Below are 21,416 nucleotides of genomic sequence, written 5' to 3'. Positions count from 1 at the left end.
TATGATATGTTGAAATAAATATGCAAAAAAAAAATAGAAGTGTTTATGCTTTATTCGAGTGAGTAAGTAACAGGGTACTCTTGTAGAACCTCCAGAGGTGATCTAGGAACTGAGGCCGAGAGCATACTGAAAACACTTGTCCAAGCCTGCTGAATAGCAGTGAAACATCAGGCGATGGTGAACCCGATTCGGTAATCGATAACGATGAGGCAGACATTTTATTGCCCGACCACGAAGAAGTTCGAATAGTAATTACCCTCTGAAGAATAGAAAAAGCGGCCGAGATCGATGGATTGCCGGCCATGCTATTCGAATACAGCGACGAAGAACTGATGGGGCATGCATCTGCTTCTTTGCAGAACATTTTCAGATGAAAGCATGTCCGACAATTGGAATTTAAGTGTGTTCTGCCCAATCCACAAGAAGGGAGACCCCACAATCTGCGGCAACTACCGTGCTTCCCCAATTTTGCATATAAGATTCTATCGAGCATACTGTGTGAAGGACTGAAGCACATCTCCACAAAAAGGGAGACCCCCACTGTTTTAAAGACTGAAGCACACCGTCAATAAACTAAACTAATTGGACTTTATCAGTATGGCTTTAAACCTGGAAAATCTACAATCGACCAGATTTTCAGCATGCGCCGAATCTTGGCAAAGATCCGTGAATGGAAGATCGACACACACCACCTCTTCGTCGATTTTAAAACAGCTTTTGACAGCACGAAAAGGAACTGCCTCTATGCCGCTATGTCCCGACATTTTTTCTGCTTTCTCCGGAGTGGTTAAGTAAGCGAACCATATGGGTCTGGTTGTCAACGAGGACAAGACAAAATATATTCTGTCATCAAACAAACAGTCGCCGTACTCGCGAGTTGGCTCTCACGTTACTGTTGATAGTCATAACTTCGAAGTCGTAGATAATTTCGTCTATCTTGGAACCAGTATTAATAGCAACAACAATTTCAATCTCGAAATAATATTCAACGCATAATAACTCTTACAAAAGGGGGCACTTCGGAATGAGTAGGTAATTGAGAAGTAAAGTTCTCTCCCGAAAAACAAAGATCAAACTCTATAAATCCCTCATAATTCTTGACCTGCTATATGGTGTAGAGATGAACGATGGCAACAGCTGAAGAGTCAGCGAATACGGCAGTGGATGGAAGGATGAGCTAGGTCTTACTGGCATCGTTGGAATATCAGAAGGATCAGTGAAAACTATTTTGAAAGATCATTTCGGCGTAAGAAAAGTGAAAGCACGATTAAAAAAAATAGCGTTGCGTTGACGTCTGTGAAATAATGTTTTCTGACTACCAGCACGTCATGAAACATATTATTTCTGGCGATAAGTCTTGGATCTATGCTAACGACCCGGAAACATACGATTAGTCAGCCGAATATCGCGGCAAGGGTGAGACGAAGTTGAAAGAAACACGTCAAAACAGGTTAAAAATCAAAGCTATATTGACAATTTTCTCGCTTATCGAGGTGTGATGCACTCCAAAATGGTTTCGACCGGCCAAACTGTCAACAAAGAATAGTATTTGTATATTATGCGTCGTTTGCTCGGAGCTTTTTGTAAAAAGAGCTCGCAATTATGGGCCGAAAACTTTTGGTTTTTGTACCACGATAATGCGCCGTCACATACTGTATTGATTCTTCGTGAGCTTTTCGCCAAATTTTTGACCTATATTATTGCCTATTGGTTGGTGACTTTAGCAAACTCAAACGAACGCTCCGGAGAGACCGTTTGGAGTCAATTGAAGACATTAAACGTGATTCGATAAGCCTATGCCGAAAATTGACTTTAACAACTGTTTCGAGGATTGGAAAAAATGTTGGCACAAGTATATTGGGTCTAAGAGAGATTACTTTGAGGGGACGACATAGATTTTGAAGAATAAATTAAGAATTTTAAAATTATGAACAAAGTCTCACTATTTTTTGCTCATAGTAATATATATTTTCTGAATAAGTTTATTGACTGCTCTCGAAGGTGTATGATTCATAAAGCGAATCGGTCAAGGTCGGCTTAATGAGACTTTCCAAATGCAATAAGAAAAGTTGCATAGATAAATTTTGTGTGTAAAATTAAATGTTTAACAAAAACTCAACAGGAATCACTTCATGGGAAAAATACCTATAGCTATTTTTAAAAAGATTTAAATTTCACGTGAAATTGCTTTCTTGATAAACAGTGCTTAACAAACAATTTTAATGATTGTACCTTTAGTCCTTAGAAAAAACATGATTTATAGCCAGACATATAAGTGAATAACACTCAAATTCTACAAATTGCTTTATTTACTATTTACATACTATTTGTTCATGCGTTGAATGAAAATTTCTACGCTACACTTAAGCATTGTCTGCTCATGGTCATCATCAACTTTTATTTTGCAAATTTTCACAATGACACTGCGAGTTTTCGCAAACAAGACAAAGCTAGCTAGAATCCTACAAGTGTGTAGCAATGAAGAAAATTCATCCAGATGTTTGCGATCCACGCACACTGTTACATAGTTGCGGTGAAAGGGCATTTCGTTTTGCTCGAATAACACAGCGGGATCTACAGTACCAGGTTATTCCCAGAGATCTCTGCTGAAATGCGCACAGTTTATGCAAAAACTCAGCAAAAACTTGTACAAAGTGAAGGGTAGGCTAAGATTTGCATGGCGCACGGTTACAGTGACTGCAAAAACTGTGTCGTTATATAAGTAAGTGTAGTGGGATGCTCTAGCATTTTTGCTGCTTTCAGCGAAACTCCGACTAATGACAGCAAAACAGTTGCGTTCTTATTGAACAGATGTAAGAATTTTCTTAGAAAAATTGCAATAACAAAGACTTAGCAACGAAAATGTGTATGTATGTTTAAGGAGCACGCCTGGCGTGACAAGGCCATGGTCACCCGATATCCTGCTGGCAGCAACACTGACACTTTGCCGCGCTGCCAAGTTGACGCGCACAAATTATTTAGACGGTTGGTTAGTTGTTGTAGTTAGTCGATTGTTTGCTGCTCGGTTGGTTACAACACGCTTAGCGCTAAGTAACTAGGACTATATATGTGTGTAAGTATATATATATATGTATGTAAGTATATATACATGTATGTGAGTATATATGTATATGCATGTAAGTAAATATATGTATTTGCTCATAAGTGTCAGCAACACGCACTTCAATCATGTCCTCTTGCCGTCTGTGCACCGCAACCTACGCCAGGGACCGCGCCAGGAAGCAGGTGGTTCCTGTTGCTTGGCGCACAGCCATAATCAAAGATGCTCTATACAAAAATCAAGATGAACAAAGGCAAAAATAACTGCCTAATAAAAAAACAAGACTAAAGCAAAGCTATACACACACACACATACACCTTCGCAGATGCTCTCCATGGCAGGCAAAATGAAAATCAAATTGAAATCTAATTTTATAGCAGCAACCGGTGTTGTCTTCTACTTGTAAGACGGGTCGCCGCTGCCGCCCTGCTTGGCACAGCGCGCCACGGCGCTCACCGCTGTTGAGTCAAAGGAACGAAAGGACAGTGGCAGCTGCTCGCTAGATTCGTGGAATGAAACTACAACAACTAAAGCAGCAAAATGTCCGTAATCGTTTAGGATATGGCAAGTAAATAAAGGATATTGCTGTGCGGCCAGTGTATGGGTGAAGTGAAAATAAAAGCGGAAAATACTTGGAATCAACATTTGCTTTTGAATGACGTGGACATGGAAAGGTGTTTAATGATTTGTTTATTGACTTGAGGATTAAATAGCAATCACGTTATGGGCGTTTAGAGGCGTTTACTGCTGATTTTGGTCGCATGCTTTGTATATACACATAATATCTTGGTTTTGCACTTATCAACAGCGGACAGTTTTATAGACCTTCAAACAATTTATGGTTGAAAATGGAGCAACAGCGCTGCAGTGTGCTCAGCGGCAAAATCAAAAGCAAAGAAATTGGCGTACTAATCTTCGAACTAAAACTTGTGCTCGGAAAGTTGTTTGAGGTTATGTAGTTGAAAGAACCAAGAACATTGGATCAGTGGGTACCAATGAAACAGCATGAAGACTATAACCAAGTATAGTTTAGGCTTAGTTGGTTTAGTATAGAGTGCCAAGGCCATGATCGAGGGCTGTCTAATATTTGATAGAAATTTTTCATTCTACCCATCTAAACGCTTTTTACATCAAGTAAGGTATTTGGAATATATCTGTACAGTTTCTGTTGTAGTTATGTACCCTGGACGGGCGATACAGAGCTTTCCACGAAATTCAGTCCAGAATATATAAATGAGAAGCATGACAAACTGAGTCGATTAAGCTATGTCCGTCTATCTATCCGCAAGTCTATCTGGGTATACATATACGAACTAGTCTCCTAATTTTTGAGATATCGATCTGAAATACTTTTCACCCCAAAAAGCTCTTTATTTGTCGGAACCGTCGGTATCGGATTACTATATCATGTAGCTGCCTTACAAACTTAACGTTCAAAACTAAGTCCTTGTATGGAAAACTTTTTTAGTTGACGAGATATCTACACAAAATTTGGCATAAATGATTTTCGAAAGCAACGGTATAATCTTCGAAGAAACTGTTTAGATCGGACTTCTATAGCATATAGCTACCATACAAACTGAACTTTCAAAATCAAGTCCTTATACTGAAAACTTTTTTATTTGACGAGATATCTGCACGAAATTTGTCTCGTGCTATTGCGTGATGCAATGATACAATATCTTAAGAAATTGTTCAGATCGGCGTATAATAGTATATAGCTGCCATACAAACTGACCGTTTAAAAACAAAATAAAGATCTTTTTATACCTTTTCATGCTATAAAAATGCGTCTGTGAAGGGTATTATAGCTTCGGTGCAATCGAAACAAACATTTTTTCTTGTTTTCTAAATATTTTCGAAAGATTTTTAGGCTATGTTGCGAAAAATTACATTTACAGCATATACTTTGAATTTTTAGTTTTTCAAATTCAAGGCAAATCGAAGAAATCTTGGCTTATGAAAAATTTTACTATGTCATATAGAAATAGAAAGAAAGGAGGTTGTGCCACTTTAATGCGGTATCCGCACGCCCTTTTGAATGGAATTTAACTTTGTGCTCAGCGCGCAAAGAGGCGGTGACTGGAACGCCTTGGCCATGTTAGATTTTATAAATCGTCACCTAAAATGCAAAACAATGTATCATCAAAAAAATCGAAATTGAGTTTTTAGTGCTTACGATTCACCACATCATATTATATTTATGTAGCATACAATTTTCAGCTTCCGCTGTCAGATATAACGAATAAATAACCATTTTATAACCAATAAATAACCACTTTGTAACCAATAAACAACCATTTTATAACCAATAAATAACCAATTTATAACCAAAACTCAAATTTTGTTTTAAAATAAGTGGTTTCTGTTATATCGTTTTTCCTTCGACTGTAAACTTATGAAAATTGATGTTACGTTATTTTGCATTTTAGGTGACGTTACAAAGATGTGAAGTGTTCGATATAAAGATCGGAAGTAGTCGTATATAGAAAAGAAAAGGACATATTCTTTAATTCGCACTAAGTGAATGACATTCAATATACGAAAATTGAGGGCATGAGAGCATTACTCCACTCAAAAAATATTTTCCTTCAAAAAAAATTAAAATATTTGCATAAATCTTGCGGAAGTTTATAGAATAAAAGAAAATAAATACAATAAATTAAAAAAATAGACCTTAAGTGGCACTACAGTTAGCCAAATACACGCGTAAATATTTTTACATTGTGGCTGGCATGTGACAAAAGGTTAATACTTGAAAAGTGCTGTGTTCAAAAAACAATATTTTGTATGACGAGCATATTTTTAGTTATACTTTTTTGAGAGAACTACATCGTAGGAGGGATAATATATTAAACAGGATCACCAACAACCAGCTAACAACACTTCAACGAGAAATATGAGGAAGCAATTCGAGTCAGGATGAAGAGCACTCGAAACTGGCAGGGAATTTGAGAACACTCCAAGTGGTAAAAATCTGCATATTGTGCGCTTGGGGAGTGAGTGTAGGAGTAATTGTTGTTGACATCTGGCTGCTGCTTAAGCGAGTGCTCGAGTACCTTGCCTGAACATGAGAAGTGGCACTTGAAGCGCTAACCGAGCGGCGGAATGGTGGAAAAAGTGCTGATTGACGACGCTGACGACAGCGAGCACGGCTGGCTGCAGTTTGCAACAATTGCCAAAATGGACTTAAGGACACAAAAGGCCACAAGCGCAAGTGGAGTGCACTTGAGCGGCTCAAGTGCGCCGGATTGTGGCGACAGCAGGCAGGAGTTCTCATAAAAATAGTCGCTTGTGTTTGTGCACTATGTATTTAGGTGTTGCTAAGCGCTGGCTAAGCACGTGTGATCAGGAGGCGGGTATTAGTTTACTCAGCGCAGACTAACCCGAACGAAATCCGCTTAAAATGAGTAGTAAGTAAAATATATATTTGCTTATTTAATGCTTGTGTGTTTGTAGGCATACTATTTAAAGAGGTGACAATGGACGGCGCGTGTGTTCAGGCAGAGTTTTTATATACATACATACATGTTGAGAAAAATGTCAAAAAAAATATACCCAAATTATGAGTTACTGCAAAGCAGGGCAGCAGGCAGTCGGCAGGCCGGTTTAGAATTACCCAATGGCTTGTAAATGCTGCGGACACGCGTGCTTCTCAAAAGTCACAACAACAAATGTGTTACCGATCAGGTTCCAAAGTTTTTTGATTACACTGCAAAAAAGCAAAAACTGTGACGTACGGCAACAATGGACGCGTGGCAGCAAACCAACAACATATGAGCCTGATATCAGATTTACCGACAGCCAAATTGAAAACTTCGGTTGCAGCGTTCAAAATGTAGCGAATGCAAAAGAGAACAGCCGAGCAAAAAAAACAGCATTTAAATCTACCAAAAAATAACAACAAGAAATTGCTATATACACAATAACTGCTAAAAACGCATATAAATTAAAGGTAAAAATAATGAAAACCCAAATTATACGAAAGAAGGAAGCAGCAAAATTGCAAAAAAAGAGCAGATGCAACTTTGCACAACAGCCGCGATGCAACAAACACACGCAGACACATGTAAGAACTTAACTGCGCAAAGATGCAGCCAAGAGCTGCCGAAAGGTACGCCAAGCAAACGTGCAACGTCCTTCTGTAGCTGCTGTGGCAAGACATTCATAAATGATGCGCCCGCTGGCAATTTCTTTTTTTATAAAGTTTACGTTTTCGGCTGTTGCAATGTACGTAATTGAGCAGATTACTGGGCAGCAGTAATGCATCCTTCACCCAACTGTTGGCTTAGGTACATATGTATGTATGTGTGTGTTTGCTGTATATTTAAGGTGCGTCCCTTTTTGGCAGGTAAGTTGTTGTTGGTGTACGAGGTGTAACGTGTTTGTTGTTGTTGTTGCTCTTGTTTCGGCTACTGTGCAGCACAGCATGACGTTGCAGTACAGTCGTGGGTCACGAAATTAGTACGGTTGATGAAAATGAAGATATTTTTAATAATTGAAAAAAATTAAAGTATATAAAAATTTCAACAAAACTTGATTTTTGCAACGATTCAATAATGAAATTTTGCTGCAATCAATTTTGAGAAAAATTTTGGCAAAAATAATGAGCGTTGATGCAAATTTAACGAATAGTTTGTATTTGTATGCTATATGCTATGGTAGACCGATATGAAAAATTACTACGGATAATGTACCATTGCTTTAAAAAATGATCTGTGTCAAATTTTGTGAAGATACCTTGTCAAATAACAAAGTTTTTCTTGCAAAAACTTGGTTTTCAACAGTCGGTTTGTATGACAGGTATATGTCAAAGTGGTACAATCTGAACATTTTCTTTGGAGATTGTACCGTTACTTTGCAGAATAACTCATGCCAAACTTCAAGCAGATATCTTGACAAATACAAAAGTTTTCCATACAAGAACTTGGCTTTGATCGGGCAGTTTGTATGGCAGCTATATGCTATAAAAGTCCAATGTAAACAATTTCTTCAATGATTATGCCGTTACTTAGAAAAATAACTCATGCCGAATTTCAGGAAGATATCTTATCAAATAAAACAGTTTTCCATGCAAGAACTTTATTTGAAACGTTGAGTTTGTATGGCAGCTATATGGTATAGTAGATCGGTCGGAACAATTTTCTCTGAGATTGTACCGTTACTTTGCACAATAACTTATGCCGAATATCCGGAAGATATCTTGTCAAATAAAAAAGTTTTCCATACAAGAACTTTATTTGAATCGTTCAGTTTGTATGGCAGCTATATGCTATAGTGGCCCGAAATCGGCGATTTCGACAAATGAGCAGCTTCTTGGGCTAAAAAGTACCTGTGCATATTTTCAAAACGATATCTTTAAAACTGAGGACTCGTTCGAATATAAAAAGACGAACAGACACACAAAGGAACATAGGCTCGTTACACTGACTTTCGCATAAGGACATGTTATTTTATAGATTCTCCGTTCTTTCCTTCAAGACGTTACAACCTTTGTGGTAAACTTAATATATCCTATTCAGCGTATAAATACACAATATCTTAAAATTTATTTCAACTACTACCAAATATGTATTTTTAAACACCTCTTCCCAACAGTTTTGCCCGCACTGTACCAAAGGTAGTATTCCCTTAACGTAAATTTGCAGCTTGCAAGCCCTACAGTTCGTCTGCCATCTCAACAGACAGACAGCCAACCGAGGCTGCTGCTTGCTTGTCACTGTCCACAGAAGCACCAAAATATAAATTAAAACAACTACAGCAGCAACAACAAAAATCGCAGAAGATGATTTCCGAAAGACGGAAAAAGCCAAATAAGATTCAATGTACCCCGAAAGATCAAACAAAACAAGAGCAAGAATAAAAGCAAAAAAAGTAAATGACAAGCAACCTTCCATGCAGCAATAATAAAAAAGAACAACAACACTATAGAAGACAAAATCAAAAAGGTAGTAATACAACAACAATGCACAACTATTGCGTGTTGTTGCAGCAGATGCAATTTTTGAATGAGTTTCGAGCGCGGCAGTGGCGGCAGAGGTTGCTGGTGGTTGTTGTGTTGGTGGTGGTGGTGAATGGTTACGAGGACGGTGTCGGTGTTGCCGGTACCTTGTCGCGTCACAATCAAGGTGGATTGCACCTTGATATGATTTTGTTGTTCGTTGCATGCACGTTGATATTTTGTTTTTGCTTATTTCAGTGCTGGGTAGCGCGCATGCGCAACGCGATAATGCAATGCTCGGTGTTTGTATGGCGCACTGTTTCGAAATTTCAGATATTTTTGGTTTTTTTTGGGCTGTTTTGTTTATGACTGCAAGGATTGCCGCAGCAAGGCAATGTTGATTTTGAAGGAGCAGTCATGTTGCAACTGCCATTAGAAGTGAAAAAAACACTTTGGAGCAGACGTGCAACCAGCTAACATTCGAAAAATCGCCAGGTGCAAGTTATTGGCTGCAATTTACTATACCTGGAGCTGCTATTGTCGATTTATAACGTTTATTTTTTTGGACTCTGCTCTGCATCTTCAACAGAAATGTGATTTTTTGTCCTAAAGACCAAGGTATTTTGGTTCCCACTTTCTTTGGTACTATAGACTTCTGGAACTCAGTAAGATGTATATTTTGTCGTAAGACTTAACCAGTATGACTTTTGGCTAAGACTCGAGGTTTACATAACCGAAATGTACCCGGATTTTTATCCGGTCAAGGACTGTCCTAACGGCAGCATTCTTAAAATCTTATGCCCAATAGCATAAATTCTAGTCTAAAACCATAGCTCATAAACACTACTTCTTTGTTATCTATTTGAGAAGAGTAATATCAATGTTACAGGGTTAAGAATTCTTATACTCGTACTGAGTGTTCCGTCAAATTAATGAATTGATTTAAATATTTTTCGCCTTAAAGACCAAGTGTTTAGTTCTCACTTCCTTCGATGCCACTAACGAAGAATACTATATTCTGGAAATCAGCGAAATGTACTATATACTGGAGTAAGACTTGACTAATTTGATCTTTCGTTAAGACTTCGAGGTTTACACAACTGGAACTCACCACAGTTTTAATATTTTCAAGGACTACCATATCGGGAGCATTCCTTAAAATGATTGGATATTTTTCAAATAGCTGAATTTTCAGTTTAAAACCGTAGGTTCTAAATAACCACTTCTATTTTTCATCTCTTTGGGAAGAACAAGACCTAACTTATAGGACTGGAACTCTTTTACTCAGTTTTCCGTCGAGTCGAAATCGGTTTAAATACAGTCTGGGTTTTTTCTGGATAACGATTTTACAAGAACTGCCGAATTGAGAGCATTCCACAAAATACTTATTTGGATACATGCCAAGTAGCTAAAATCTTTCCGTCGGGTCGGACTTCAATTAAATACAGTCTACGTTATTCTGGTTAACTAGTGCTGAAGTACTGATGAATCGGGTGCATACCTGAAAACTTGTGAATACCATACAAGCCAAATAGCTAAATTTTCAGTCCAAAACCGCAGGTCATAAATAACCACTTCTATTGCTCATCTATTTGAGAAGAGCAAGGTCCAACCTTTCAATGTGACTAGGTCATTCATTTTTATAGCTAGTTTTCTGTCGAGTCGGATTTGGTTTAAATATAGTCTAGGTTTTTGCAGGATGAGTATGGTTGGAGTCATATTTAGAAGTTCACTCAATTGAGGAAAGTTCTCTGTGTGCCATTCACTTGGGAGTGGCCAGAAACGATTCTTTTACATATGGCTCAAGTAGCTCACGACTTCCGGTCTTAGACTAAGTGCCTTCTGGGTAGCCAAAGAGCATCCGTTAGAAGGCGAGCTAAAATTAGAAGGCGAACCATCTCTTCCAAAGGATATGCGCTGGGTTTGGGACCCGCCAAGTAAAAACTCCTCCGATGAAAAGGAAACAAAAGCCTCGGACGAGAGACCCCCCTTTTGATGATGAACATGGCAAATGCATTAAGGATTTAAGGGCATGCACTTGGAATGTCCGGTCCCTTAATTGGGAATGTGCCGCTGCCAAGCAGGTTGAGGTCCTCGTAAAAATAAATGCTGACATCACCGCCGTCCAAGAAGTGCTCTGGACGGCACAAGGACTGAGACGAGTAGATCTTTGTGGCATTTATGGGCACTGTACCATATTAAGAAGCGCAAACGCGGTGTGGGTTTCGTGGTGTCAGAGAGACTTCATCGCCGAGCCCTAGTATGCACTCCGATGGATGAACGTTTAGCCAAAATCCGCATCAAAGCGAAGTTCTACAACATATCGGTGATTTGTGCCCAAAGATGCCTTCGATGAGCGCTTGGAGCGCACCTATGAGAGCTGCCTCCGCCACGATGTCAAAATCGTGCTTGGCGACTTTAGCAACAGAACTCGGCAATAACCGCGTAAGCCAATAAAGAAAAAGTAGGATGGTTCTAATAAATATGGATCAGCTGCAACTTATATAAAACAAAAAAAAAAATAATTATACTATCTAGAAGGAACATATTTCCATGTAAACTCATATTCCCTAGTGATGCACATCCACAGAACTAATTACCCGCGAAACTAACATAAAACCATGCAACAGTGTTAAAGTCATTAAATCAGCAGGAACTCAAAGATCCTTACAAGACGTTATTGCCACAAGTAAACGAAGAACTTAAGAGCAAACTAAGGAAATCGATTGAACGCCAACGAAAGGGAAATGGTCAACGTTAATAAAAATGAATAATATATCCTACATTAACAGACGAGCAGCAATAAGCGAAAAACAACAACAAAAAAACTAACATGTGCGCCTGCATAAATACGAAAACACAAAAATATTGTTGTAAAGAAAGCAAGCGCAAAGCAGAAGACACATAAAAACGGTTGGAGCAGATGTTCACTCGATTAAATACGGACGGAGGTAAAGCAAGATCTTTGCCGAATGCTATTGAATAAAATAAAATAAAAATCATACATTTGAGTACACGAATACACACATACATATGTGCTTGTATGTATATGTACGCGTATAAATAAAAAATAGTTGAAACGAAAGGATAAGCCGCTGTAGCACGAAAGGGGGGCCTAACGACTGTACGCATGCGCACAACTACGCGTACAACAAGCGCACATGCGCAACAAATGCAAAGGATACAAGAAACAGCGTTGAGTTTGTGCTCCCCGCAACGTCGAGGTACAGTCACACGAGTCACATGCGCTGCAATGCAACTCGTATAAACGCCTAATTGCAGTTGCTGGCAACGCGCATGCGTGCAACACGCTGTTGCTGTTGTATCTGCGCTGACATGCTTATGTATTTCTACAGTTTTATTTGTCATTTGCCGTTCTTATGCGCATTTTTGTTTTACTTCATCTTCCTTGCGTAGCTTTTTATTTACTTTTTTTCAAACAGGTTTTCGGCGTTGGCGTTGCGCCTGCGCCGCTTCAAGGTAGCATTGAGCGTGGTTGGTGTGCTGTTGCTGGTTTTGTGTGTGTATTTGTTGCGCTCTAGCAGGATCAAGGATGCACATTGCGTTGCATGCACCACACATCGGCGCTGTTAGTGGTGGTTGCACTGCTTCGCTCTCCACCATAGCTTCACAAACGTATTTTTTGCCTATTGCATGGTGTAGTGATGCTCCTGGTTGTTGTATTTCTTGTAGTTGTTGTATTTCTTGCATTGTTTTATATTTTTTTCTTTGCACATCCTGCGACAGATGTGCACGCACATCAAATTCCTTCGACAGCAGCAGCCGGCAAGCATCATACCCACACACACGCATACCCAAACGTGTGCAATGTGAAAAGCATGCATCAACTCTGTTGCTCTATTTACGGAATTCTGCGCACATTTTTTTTTGTTAAAAATTAGAAAAAGATCAGCGGAACGTAGTTTGTCTTGGTAAAAAACTGCTCCAATAACGCTTAGAATTCGCCAGCCTGCACTTTGTCACATTTAAGTGGCTGCGCCGCCAGCCTAGGTAGACAATGCTCGTGCTATTGTCCTGCGTCTGGCGGCAATATTTACATTTGACATGCTCGCAATTGTCACGGCAGCCGCGCAACTCATGCAAGGTTATGTGAGTAGGAAATTGCTACTAGATCGAAACCATCTTTCAGCAAACAAAGCAGAGTATATCGAAGAAATTGCTCACCCTTCAAAATCCTGTGACCATCTCATCCAACTCACTGCTTTCTTCCAACGCCTTTGGCTACAACACTGCTCGTCCTCTTCGACTCAGTGGCATTGTTTGTTTTGTCCTGCTTATTTGGTGGGTGGTTACGCCACAGCTCGATCTTCTGCCCTTTTCCATTACCACCGCTGGCATTGTCCTATACGTAGGTAGTGTTGTTGCAATCTGCACTTGGCTCTTGCATTTGTTGTGCTATTGTGTTTACCGTATTCGATTTGGAGCGTCACAAATCGCACAATGACTAAATTCGTTTTGTCAACTGCCAATTCGAAGCGAGTTTTTTTACTTCATTGTCCTTATGCTTTGGTCCGAAATTGCCATAAATTACTCGTTTTAACGAACTGTAGAAAGTTTTATTATTTCATTTTCTGTGCTCACCTCGATATGCCGATTAAGAGTGCAAAACAATAGTTGATTTGTATTGTTTGCCATTTTTTAAGGAACTTGGACGCTGGTGACGCAGATTTTTCACAGGTTCAGCTATGTAGGTGGGCGAAGGTGTTTGACTTCCTAGAAAAGGAACGATATTGGTGATACTTCATAAGCGAGACCTCTTAAAAACGCGTTTGCAATCCTTTCTATTAAAGGCACGGATAGGTATAATGGAATGCCGAACGGATATTGCTCCATTCCGCCGAAACGGTGCCATCCGTAAACAAATTTTAATTGCGATTTCGATATGTCCAAAATTTATGAAGGACCAAAGCGCCTGCTCTGAAAAAAAGGCAGATGCGGGCATGGCTGCGCTTAAATTAAGGAAGCAAGGGATATTATTAGTTTCGAGCAAGAACATACGGAATTCTACACTGCTTCGATTGTATTCCTTACAATCTAGATTACTGCATCGCAGAACCTTCTGTTGCTGCTATAGTAGCGGCAGAAAACATTCCTAAATAAATTTCGTTCCGGTCCGTTCCGGTTACTTAGACCCGACTGTCGTGGGGCGGCGCAGAACCTTTTCTTGGCAGTTTCTACTCAGCTGGCACGACTGTAACAAAGTTAGGAGGGAAGTAGATGGTGATGTCTTCCATTGGGCTCTCCATTAACTCTAATTTCATACTAACAGACCGCAGTAACGTCTTTCATGCGGAGATGACTGTCATCAATGTAGCAGTAGATGATCTAATCCAAAGAGCAGCTTCCTTCAGAGAGGTGTGCATTCATTCCGATAGCCGAGCAGCTTTATTGGTTTTGAGCTCACTGACTGTACGCTCAAGACTAGTCAAGAAATGTATGACCACATTAACATTAACTTCAGGCTTCTTCCATATTAAACCTGTATGGGTGCCCGGTCACAGCGGAATCAACGGAAACTGAACCTCCAGTAAACTCAACAAGCACTGCTCAATAACTAGAACTTGCCCAACTGCGAGTTTCTTCTAGCCAGGCTGAATTATATGAGCTGTTTCAAACTACTGACCCTTAACAAAGTTAATCTCGCCGCAATTACAAGTGTTCTGATTGAACACTGTCCAATAGGTTCCCACTTCGGTTAAATATTCTGTCGGACGCTCTTTACCAACAAACAACATCTCTGGTAGCGCTGTTGGGTAATAAACCGGTAATTTAACCGATATCGTACATATATAAGAGTTTCGGTTAGAATTGTCAATTCCGACTTAAGAAACTCATAGAAACTCTATATAACAGCATCTCTGGTAGCGCTATTGGTAACCGGTAATTTAACCGATAGGTGACTTGCTCAAATATGGTAGTACTCAGTCATGGCTCTTTAACCATTATTTCAAACCCACGTTGCACATAACACATTGTTCAAGTACATAAGACCTTAAGTCACTAATAGATTTTCAAATATGTATATTATAAGCGCATTAAATCCCTAAGCATTCAAAGTCACGTAGCGCAACATTTAATAAATATTAAATCTTAGCTAACACTTGATGACAAGCACCAATCGAGAAAAAAATGCTGAAAAGGGCAGAAATAAGCGCATAAAATGCTACGTCATGGCATCCTCCTGAGAAAAGTGTAACAAATAAAAAGTGAAATGAATGAAAAGTACGCTGGAAATATGCTTCCTGCTTGACATCAGCTCTAATGGCGACCTAAGTTGTTTTCTTTCTACTTTTTTATATGGTAAACAAATATTTATACTGTACAGATTACAGAGACAAGCCGCGCGCGTAATACAGGATGCTCCAATGTGTCCACAAATACGTATGTATATACCTACTTACTTTGCATATGCATACTGTAAATAGGAAAACAGTGTCCACAATATCAATTGCCTCACAAAACCCGATGATGGTGTTAAATTTAATCAATCACATTTATAATCAATAGAAGTTTCTAAGTTTCCTGTTCACAGGAATCAGCCTTACACTGGTCATCAGGGACAATAAGGCTAGTAAAATATAGTAAAGTAAAAGGGTAGGTTTCACCTTCCGCTATCAGGCAGGCGGCGTAATTTTTCGTGGATTTAACCACATTTCATTGTAGCTGGCACTGAAGGCAGCAGCATGAATATTCATTAAATCAAGCAGTGAAATAAAGGAAATGCAACTGGATGCATGTAATTTGGTGAGAAAAAGGGAAATGCTGTGTATTAGCGTGCGATAAGTGGCTTTTTGTTTGTCATGCTGAATAAAGGCGGACCAGCTGACTTTCTTTATGCATGAGTATTTGGGATTTCATAATAGTTTCATTGAATATTTTTCGGAGCCAGCGTGAAAGTGAAATTGCTACTAATCATTTTAGGACTCGTCACTGTGAGCCAATAGATACAGAGGCGGCACTGGTGCGATTTTATAAAGGAGTACAAATATAAATATACATACATACTTATGTGTATATAAGAGTTTTATGCATAGACACGTCTGTATATTACATGTGGGTATGCATCTAAAACCTACGGTGTTCAGTATACGCTAAAAAGGATTGTGTCCGCCAGACGCCACTGCAAATGTGACACTTTTGTATAATACCTCGCACACAATGATCAGTGGCACCTTTGGACACACAAAAACAACTGCCAGTACTCCAAGCGTTTGATAAATGTAAATATGTATGTATGTAAATCAAACAATAAACTTCCATATGATTATACACAAATAAACAAGCCGGGCAGCTGGCTTTGTGGCTATCACTATTGACCAATCTTTTGCTGCTTACTTCTGCTTACTTCTGCATAATCTTCTATTTGTTTATTTTTATCTAAGTTATGGATTTTGCTACTGTATTTGCTGTGCCATATTTTCTTTTGCAATATAAATACACAAATGGCTTTATTTGTTGTGGCATTAACACGCTTGTGGACAGCTTGCTAAAGATTGATCATTTGACTTGGCACTGTGGCAGACAACAATTGATATTATAGAAAGCAGCGTGTGCGCTGATAACAGGAATAATCGTTTCTTCAGTGACAATATATCGTCGAGTTTCTTTAATACGATACCTTGGACAAATGTTGTGCTTATGTATATCTGGAAGGCTGCATCTATAAGTGATTGAAATTGTTTCAAATTTCTACTGTGGACTAATGATCGCTTATGATCGATAAGAGTTAATTTCCGGTTTGAAGATTTCGAAATAGAATTTTTAGAATTTAACTCGAGTAAACAAAATATACATGCTTTATATGCTAAAGCTTCAACAGCTCAGTGTATGACTGACTACTACGTATACTAGTTGTGGATCCCAGATAGACGAAAAATTTATAACAAAATTATTTTAGCGGATCGCGACTGGTCGGATTAAAAAATTCACTGTTCTGTATGAGAAACTTTCAGAACTTCACTCAATACTTTCAATTTTCATCAAGACTTCAAGAACACTTGTTCTTAAAGATTTAAAAGAATATTAAGCAAATTATTCTCGATAGTTAAACACTTTAAACTCTAAAATTATAATACTAATGCTCAAGGTATTTAATAGCTGCAGACAACTCATAGACGACAATGGATCACATGCAATAGGTTAGGTTCGGATAGATGGCTGATCCAAAAATCGAACTTACAAAGTAGTAAAGCACCTTGTGACAAATAAAAAATTTGTCCAGACATTTAATTTACTTATATTCCAAGTAGTCCGGTGGGACATCTGAAAGTGTGAGCTTCCATGTGTTTAAACACTGAACTCTCAAAGGCGCGACAATCAAGAAGAAAGTGCTGAAATGATATCACCTCGTCATCTTCCATACAGCTGCAGCTGGCGCCGGATAAGACTCTCAACTTTACAGAATGGACATCGATAGGAAGATGGCATATTGGTCCCCAACCAAACAGAGAGAAGCCAACCTTAACTGCGAACAAAGAGTTCACTGAATCGCTTACGATCGGTCTTGAGTCAAAAGGGTCTTGCGACAGTGCATGAGTCGATATTAGCCAGCGCTGTCCAAGTTTTTGCGAAGCCCAGCTATACAGCAGTAGAACACACGAGAGGGGTGCACCTACCCGTTTCAATTATACTGATAGAGGGGCTAGCCTGCTCTTTCTTGTCAATTTATCAGCTGTACTGTTTCCTGCGATTCCGCTGTGGCTTGACATTCAAAACAGTCTTATCATTAAGTGACTCGCTGCCATAAAGAGGTGAGCCATGCCTTAACCAGCCTTGAATGCACGGTTAGTGAGTAGTATCACTGTGGATAGTCACTTCTCTGAAGGAGCAGGTTCTCCCAAGCAAAAATAGTGACACGAGCTTTCTCTAAGTAAACGTCTCTCTGCTTGATAGTTTCTGGGTATAATATAAATTTGTGTTATTATCCTGTACGATGCTGAAAAAAAGTAGCTCCGTTTTTACTGAGTAGAAAATTAATAAGTAAAGACCTCTTTCGACAAAGAAAGGCCAAACAAGTCCCTCATTATTCACGTCTTTCTGCTTGTATATCTTATAACTTCTATTGTTTCTTTTAGAGATTTTTAGGTCTTGATGGAGGACGTGGTTCTCCAATCGAGACACATTACTTTGACTTATAACTTCTGTAGTTTCTTCTGGAGGTCTTGATGACTTTTTGGTCATGAAGGACGTGATTTCGAATATTTGAAGGTGCGCCTACAATAGTACGAAGAACTTTATTTTGAAAGGCTTGAACAACTTTAAAATTTGAATCAGCTGAGCTGCCCCAAATTTGTATGCCATACTAGGCATCGAGACACTATTACAATTATTATAATTTATGGACTTGTGCTTACTGAAGGCTTAGAAAAAGTCAACAAGAACTACTAAAATTTTAGCAACAAGTGAGAAATAATGGTCTGCTTGAACTCAGGTTTCCCTTGAGAGTGCTTACTCATAAATATACTATATGTATGTATGTATACATAACAAACATATGTTCAAATGTCTTCATCTGCCACCAAACTCCAATCGAGAGCTGATAATTTGTTAGAATACACAAAAAATAAAAATAAAGAAAAGAAATATTTAAAAAATACATATGTACATACATACATTCTTTGAACTAATTGCAACTGATAAGAAATTATGTAGTGAAGACTGCGCTCACAAGTGGGGGGTTGAAGTTTACGGCACATTTGACAGCAGGACACATAAATTTCACACAAACATTTACACGATAATGTGGAAAATTGGAAAATTTTTTTGGTTTCAATAATTAAGGAAAATGAGAGTAAGCCGAAAATGAAAAGCAAAAGTCAATTGGCAGTCGAACTGCAGGAAGTAGAGCATTAACGGCACAACGCGTTATATATGTATGATTTCCCATTAATTGTCAACGGAAGCAAAATCTATAAAATTTCAACGTTTCAAATATGATTAGCTTTATAAATATAAGTATACACATACATACATACATTTATATGTATATAATATAATTAAACTTTAGCGAAAGTGCTTAAGGATGCCAGCGGTGCCAATGTGCATATCGTCACCGAAAATGCAAAATAACGTAATTCAATTTTCGTAAGTTTTCAGGCGAAAGAAAAACTTTATAATAAAAACGACACATATTGAAAAAAAAAATTGAGTTTTGGTTATAAAATGGTTATAGTTTCGGTTATAAAACAGTTATAAAATGGTTATATATTGGTTATTATACCTGAGAGCGATTTTCAATTTTTTTTGAAGATACATATGTTCTTTTGCTTTTTAGGTGACGATATGCATATGTTTATAAAGTGCCATTTGTTTGGAAGTCGCGACTTTTTTGTGGTCGTTTTTGATTTAGTTTCTTCAATTTTGATTTTTTGATTTTTCACACGCGTGACAGCGCGCCGTCTAAAGTAATTAGGCGCACTAATGCATTATTATTGTTTTTGTTATTGCTTCTACCCATGCGCCTGCTGTCTTGTGTTGTTGCTGGGCACTCATCCATGAAATGAAACTGAAAATCGCAGCCAACTGAGTTCTCATACAGTCATTACCTTCCCATGGGTGACCGCTGAGGCGGTGCTAGCCAATGACCATGGCCGTGTTGTTGGTTTCGTTGGCAGCCAACAAACTGCCACGCGTTCCGTTTCATGGACTTTTAAGTGCAATGGCATGCGGTAAGCTGACTGTGCTTAGTAGAATTGGTGGTCACATAAATACGAGTGCATAGTTATATGTACTTGTTTGTATGTACATACATATGTATGTATGTTTGTATTCATCACTTATCGATACTGTTAGCGGATTGCAACTATTTTCACTAATAACAGCGGAAGCTGTTTTGCTGATTTATATCAGTAGTTGAACAATGTGTGATATATAGTTGTATGTATGTATGTCTACATTCATAAACATATTCCCCTAGTATTCAAATTTCCTGAGCGTATTTTATGTTCATTATGCGTACAATCGATTCTCGATGGTTAAATATACTCTCATAATTAAAATTTGATACCTACTTGTTGTTGTAGGTTTGGTCACTCTGAAGCTGGAAGTAAGCAAACATACTTATATACATAGATACATATATATGTATGTATGTATGTTTGTATGTGGGTGACATGTTTATCAAAGCATATTTCCTGAAACAATATCAAGCTTCCGGTAAGTGTGGCCGTTAGAAAGTTAAGCTATTTTTCAGTTATGTCCGATAAAACAACAAGAACAATTTTAAAACTCGCATTTTTTTTTTTTTTTTTTTAAATTAGATTGAAACTACACTAGACCAGTGTATAGGGTGCTATTGTGCACAGTAATATGCCTGAAAACAACGCCGAAGTCGGGTCGTTCATAGAATTAAGTAACTACTTAGTAGCAATAGACGCTTTGGAACCCTCAGGAATAACTTGAAATAAATAAATCATCTTAAAACTAAAAAAAAAACATGTCTTGACCATAGAGATGGTGAGACTGCGTTCACCAATTTCGTTTGAAATTCGCTAAATCAACTCAAGAGCAAAAAAAGCAGTTCAAAGCAGTTCTCAAAGGGACATTATACAGATGACAGAAGGATATGTAACAACACAGTCTGTTAGCTTTTTCGATAGTAGTTATATACAACAAAATATTTAAGAAAATGCGCTTAATCGAGAATGAGTCTGCACTAGCCACTAACCATTCTCCTAGGTCATTTAACATTCAAACTCGGTACCACTATGGAAAAGTTATCAGTTCAAACTCGGAACCAGTACGACCCCAAAAAAATATATCTGTTAGAGAAAGAAACTTATCTTAACATTGCTATGAAACCAGAATCATCGTTCAGCCAAAGTATTCGACAGATTTGGGCCCATGTGACTTCTTTCCGTTTTCGAAACTTAAAACTACGGAACGGGGAAAGTGCCTTGAGTTCATTGAGACAAAGATCCCGCACTCTGAACAATACCAAGAATTTTTAGATAGATCCAAGGGCCTTGAGTCTGCTTCTACAAATTGGTAGGCAATTCTGAAGTTCTGAAGTTTCCGGTTCTATTCCCACATTGTAGAATAAGTGTTTCTTGTGCTTGCAGTGATTAGTATAGAGCGCGGAAGAGGCTTTGCTAGGTTGTAACCTCCCAATTGAAGATTGGCGATTTGTATTCCTGTTGCTTACTGCCAGTGCCAGTGGTACCCTAACCCCGCTATCAGTAGAATGGGAACTTTGTGATAAGATTACCTTAGGTGCCAGGCCACAAAAGGATCTCAGAAAACTGTAAAGCTGACGAGCTGACATAGAAATGCATCATAGTCCCGATGTCAGTAGAATGCCAACGGGTTCGCATTACACTCTCCTCAGAGTTCTACTACTGAATAGCTGAGCTTCGCGGGTGCTTGATGAGTGTTGGGCTAATATCGGTTCATGTG

Source organism: Bactrocera tryoni, chromosome 5 (genome assembly GCF_016617805.1).
Source record: "Bactrocera tryoni isolate S06 chromosome 5, CSIRO_BtryS06_freeze2, whole genome shotgun sequence".
In the NCBI taxonomy this organism is placed as follows: Eukaryota; Metazoa; Arthropoda; class Insecta; order Diptera; family Tephritidae; genus Bactrocera; species Bactrocera tryoni.
The sequence above is the reverse complement of the archived record's forward strand: the minus strand, read 5'-3'. Positions refer to the sequence as shown.